This window comes from Dipteris shenzhenensis, chromosome 12, assembly GCF_047967505.1.
Source record: "Dipteris shenzhenensis isolate YYH24624 ecotype China chromosome 12, Dip_SZ_1.0, whole genome shotgun sequence".
NCBI classification, from domain to species: domain Eukaryota; kingdom Viridiplantae; phylum Streptophyta; class Polypodiopsida; order Gleicheniales; family Dipteridaceae; genus Dipteris; species Dipteris shenzhenensis.
The window spans coordinates 34,884,885-34,890,885 of record NC_141607.1 but is presented as its reverse complement, the minus strand read 5'-3'; positions in this window follow the sequence as shown (position 1 = coordinate 34,890,885).

Here is a 6,001-nt window from a genome sequence, read left to right as displayed (position 1 = left end):
TCATCACGCTTGCCAATTTATGTCACCGGCCTGTCATTGATGTAGCGCTTGGAAGAGATGGAATGGGCCAATCATGTCGCGCATGGAAGGGGCAGCCGGACACAATCTTTTGTGTCAATGTCCGACCCTTGCGCCAACTCCTCCAGTAGCCAGGCTTAGGTTCACACCAGCAGCAGCAACCATCCCTTTCATGGCCTATCATCATTCACACCCACATGTTGATCAGGCGTCTACAATCACAACCGATGCCCATCTCTTGTCTGTCCCCTATATGTTGCCCAACTTTTTTGCCTAAGTTATCCATAATGTGTGAAGTGCATGCTCTTCATTGGTCCACCTAGGATGCCAGTCCTTCACATATCATTTGAAAGGATGGCCACGCCCCGGTGTGAACCCAACCTTAACATGACGGCATTTTTGAGGGGCTTGCTATAGCCTCTCACGTGGCAACAGTGTTGGGCTCGGTTCATGTTGAGAGACCACGCTCAATATTATGTGATTACATGTGCATAGCACTAACACATATAGAGTGCTATAAAGGAAAGGGTTAGATGCCCTAACCCTAACCCTAACCTTAAATGGGTTTGTAGATATTCTACATTTTCAACTAAATCTAGTGTACAGTTAGTCATTTGTGGTGTGCTCTCTAGCTGTGCCCTCTCTCCTCATCTCCCCTCTTCATATTTTGTCATGGTATCAGGGCTTGTGGTGACCTTGAGGATAGGGTAGGAACCACGTGGCAATTGTAGAATGGCCAAAATCTTGGAGGGTGTTGACGGAATCTTCGTCAGAGCTTGGTCAGATTACTCGTGAGCATTGGTTCACTTATGCTACCCATGAGTCTTGTAGGAGTGTTGGTCCCTTTATGGAGGCGCTGGCTGTCAAAATCGTGCCACATGGCACCTTATCGTGCCATGTCAGAGAGCAAAGTCATGTCCTGCCATGTCACCAGCAACAGTTCCATGTCATCAGTCCAACCTGGCAGCCACGTCACCTGCCACCTCATCCTGTACAATCAACATCCATGTCACCAGGCGGACAACAACAGGCCACGTCAGACTGCCATGACACCATGGTTACTATAACCTTGGTTAGGTCAACTTGACCCTGGGTTGGGTCAATCACAGTGCCACCTCACCTATCCAGTCAGCACTGCAAACACACTGTGCATACTGCATGTGCACACAGGTGACACATTAGCACCCTGCTCCACTGGCACACCTCTCCACAGGCACAGTCACGACATGTGACTCCTGAATGCCACATCATCATTGGGCACATTTTCACCCTTTTTGCCCCTCCACCTAGATCAAGTTGTATCTCTTGATCTAGGAAGAATTTGAGCGCACTCCAAAAAGGAAAATCGCTTGATTGTTCGTGGTCTACGCGATCATCACATCACATGCACATTTTGGCACAAGTATCACTCACTTTTGAGCCTCGCCCGACAAATCCACTTCCGTCAAGCACATCAGCCTCTACATCGACCCAGCACCTAAAACAAAGAAAGAAAGGAATTATTTACTGCTCTTTCATCGATCGACGGTTGGTCTAGATCTAGATCAGAGTACACTCGATCGCCATAGTAGGGACAATTTGAATTTCTCCAAGTTGCCAATATAAGCCATGGCCAAAATTCTCGACTAGTTGCTACTCGAAGTCAATCCCTACGCTCATATGCAGTTTCACATCATCACATTACCTGAAACCTGACATTTATCAATTCAATGAGCAGACTTCAGAGCGTTCAGAGATATTGATCGACAGATCAGTGTGGGTAGATATCACATGATTTGATTTCGCACACACATGCCATCATTGTAAAGCCTATTTGGCTATTTTTCGAAATTATGCACATCATTTCAAGCCTTGCAAAGCCTCTTGGCTATTCCCAGCCTTGTAACAAATTGGATTATATATAGCAGTTCTATCTTCACTGATAGTTCAAATCTCACTTGATACAATTAGTGTTTTGCAGTTGATTCAGACATCGATTTCACAAACACTTTGAGGACATTTCTTGCACCATGTCTACTACTAGCAACCTCAATCTGGAGGCATCTTCTAAGCTAGACAACTCCAATTACGGCACATGGAAATATCGAACGGAGACCATTCTTGTACTTCAGGACAAAAGGGAGTATGTGGATGGGTCTACACCTAGACCATTGGATGATCCAGCCAGCAATAGCTCTAGTCCACCTGTTGTCATAGCACCAGCAGCAGGAACTACCGGACAAATGGGAGTATGTCGATGGGTCTACACCTAGACCATTGGACAATCCAACCAGCAGTAGCTTTACTCCACATGTTGTCACACCACCAGCAGCAGGAACTATAGCGAGATCTCTAGCTACCCCAAAAGTCTTCGCAATTGTAGCAAATCCTGCCATTGCCTGAGCACAGGCAAAATGGGATAAGAAAGACAAGTATGCATATCATCTGATCAAGCAAAATGTGCAAGATGTCATGCTAGGACAGTCAAGACATCAAAAGAAGCATGGGATATGTTCACAGGTCTCTATGAGTCCAAGAACACTTCTAGGATTCTCACACTGAGAAACAAAATCAACTAGAGTTTCCGCGTAACAGCAGCAGAAACCAATCATGCTTACATACTCAGGATCAAAGATTACAACAATCGACTCACAACAGCAGGAGAGATCATGAATCTAGCAGAAATGGCTCAAGTCATTTTGAATGGACTAGGAGAGGGATACAAGAATCTAGTCCAAAGTATTGCTATCTAACGGCAAAGATCGACACTGAAAGAACTCTAGTGAGTTTGACTTGGTGAAGAACTCAGGACGCAGGCCATTCATGCACCCAAAGGTCATTCCAATGATCAAGGATTCACAGCTTCAGATAGAAGCAGAGGCAAAGGTAGAGGCAGAGGTAGATCATTCCAGCGAAGTGTTCATCATTGCCAACAAAATCATCATCAAAGTCAAAATCAGCATCAGCATCATCCTTAGCAACATCAAAATTAGCAAAGAGGAAATCATTTTAATCGAGGAAGATTCCAAGGACAAGGGAATGCATCCACCAATGTGTCAAACATTCAGTGCGACTACTGTCATAAGTTTGGACACTATGAAAGAGATTGCCGCAAGAAGATGTACGACCAAGGTGGTCAATCCAGTAGCAATCAAGGGAATACCCGTTGCAAAAGAGGAAGTCATCGTGGTGGACATTCTAGTCATACTCGTTATGCAAATGAACATGGAAATATGTTCCTTGCAAACGAGGAAATTAGAAGACTGATACACTGAATATAGACACTTATTGCAATTCAAAAGAGGATTTCAATTATCAAGTCGACCAAGCAAATCAAGATCCTTGGTACATTGACAATGGTGCATCATCTCATATGACAAAGCATCAGGAATGGTTCACAGAGATGAAACCATTAGAAGGTTCAAAGAATGTCATCTACACGGTAGATAATACACCGAATCCAGTTCAAGGAACAGGCATTATTCCTATGAACAATTTCACTGATATGAAAGGATTGGTGAAAGATGTACTCTATGTTCTGAAGCTTAGCAAGAACCTCTTGTCAGTAGGTCAAATGATAGAACACGACTACCAAGTCATCTTCGACGAAGATGAATGCACTATCAAAGACAAATCCATAGGATTTCAGCTAGTAGGAAAAGCAGCCAAGGAAAGACGCTTGTTCAGAATGCTAGCCACAGTACCACATATGCATGCCATGTTAACTCAACCGCAACAGATGCCACTATCAACAAAATGGCATAAGAGATATGGACATGTCAACTTCAAAAGCTTGATAGAGCTCAGGAATCAAAATATGGCAATTGGGATTCCTAAGCTACAGTTTCTTGGAAAAGTTTGCAAAGCATACTGCTTTAGCAAACAAAAGCGAACTTTGGTAGAAGCACCTCTCGAGCATGAGATATTCTTGATATGATTCATACACATGTATGGGATTATGCCTAGACCTGCAGCATCAATGGTTCACTTTACTACTTGACTTTCATCGATGACTACATCAAATATTGTTGGGTCTACTTTCTGAAAGAGAAATTTGAAGTGTTTTCCAAATTTCAAGAATTCAAAGCCATGGTAGAAAACTAGACAAGAAGAAAGATCAAAGTCATGAGATCTGACAGAGGAGGTGAATACATGTCTTCAGCATTCATGAACTTTTGCATAATCACGACATTCCAAGACAATCCACATGTGCATATACTCCTTGGCAAAATGCAAGAGCTAAAAGGAAGAATGGTACTTTAGTAGACAATGCTAGAGCAATGCTCAGTGAGAAGCATCTTTCAAATAAGTATTGGGCAGAAGCAATAGCCACTGCAAACTACTTGCTTAATCAGCTTCCTACTGAACCGATTCACGGTATGACACCTTATGAAGCATTCACTGGATACAAGCCATGCATTAGGCATCTCCGCATATTTGGTTGCATAGCATATGCCCACATACATGACGACCGTCTCATTGAAAATTGGATGCGAAGTCATGCAAATGCATCATGGTTGGCTACAGTGAAGACATCAAAGCATACAAGTTGTATGATCCCATCAACTGCAAGGTCATTATCTCCAGAGATGTAATCTTTGATGAGGAACCAGAATGGAAAACCTCAAATACACAGGAGATAGATGCACCGATTTCATAGTCATCTACTGAAAAGGTTGATGAAGAAGAGCAAGAATTGCCAAAAGCACCCCGAGAAGAACCATAGGAACTCCGATGGTCTACTAGGGGAAGCAGACCTCCAACCATTGACATATGCTCAAAAAGGCAAAGCAATTCATGCTGAAACCACCAACTATGCTCTTGACTACCATCATGGCTACAGAAGAGCTAGTGTACTGTGAAGACGCAGTTGACAAGGCAGAATGGAAAACTGCTATGAATGAAGAAATGGATGCTTTTTACAAGAACAATACTTGGGAATTATGTGACCTTCCACCAAGAAAGAAGGCCATAGCAAACAAATAGGTATAAGTATAATCCAGATGGAAGCATTGAAAGATACAAAGCCAGACTAGTTGCAAAAGGATTTGCACACCAATATGGTCAAGATTATGATGAGACTTATGCTCTAGTAGCAAATATGGATTCCATATGGTTCCTTATATCACTAGCAAAACCACTCAACAGATGGAATGTGTGCCAGCTCGATGTTAAGAATACATTTCTCAATGGTTACCTATACAAGGAAGTCTACATGCAAGAACCAGTAGGTCATGTTGAACTAGGAAAGGAGAATTAGGTTTGCCATCTCAAAAAAAGTCTCTATGGCTTAAAGCAAGCACCCAAAAGTTGGTACAGTAGAATCGACAAGTATTTTGCTGATCTGGGATACATGAAATCCAGTGCAGATCATACTCTCTACTACAAAGTTTAAGGGGAAGACATCACTATTGCACTTTTGTACGTAGATGATCTGATTGTGACTGGAAGCAAGGATAGCTTCATCAAAAAGCTAAAACAAGAGTTATCTGTGCAGAGTTCGACATGAAAGATCTTGGACTTATGCACTATTATCTTGGTATTGAGTTCTGGAGAGATTCAGATAGCACCTTCATGAGTCAGCTCAAATATGTTGACAATCGCCTGAAGAAGTTTCATATGGCAGATTGCAAGATTGTAGCCACTCCCATGGAACCAAGTTTGAAACTTAGACTCAGAAAAGCCTACCATCAATGACAGGTACTACAGTCAGCTCATTGGATCTCTTATATATATGACTATCACACGGCCAGATATTTGTTATGTAGTAACTTCACTTGCACAGTTTATGGCAAATCCAAAATAGTCTCACTAGAATACAACCAAAAGAGTCTTGACATACATCAGAGGTACAAGACAGTTTGGGATAGAATACAGAGGAAGTCAACTAAGGCTGCATCGATACTGTGACATGTGACTATGCCAGAGATCATGAGACCAAGAGATCCACACGGGGATATGCATTTTTCCTTGGTCAAGGTGCTATATCATGGTTGTCAAACAA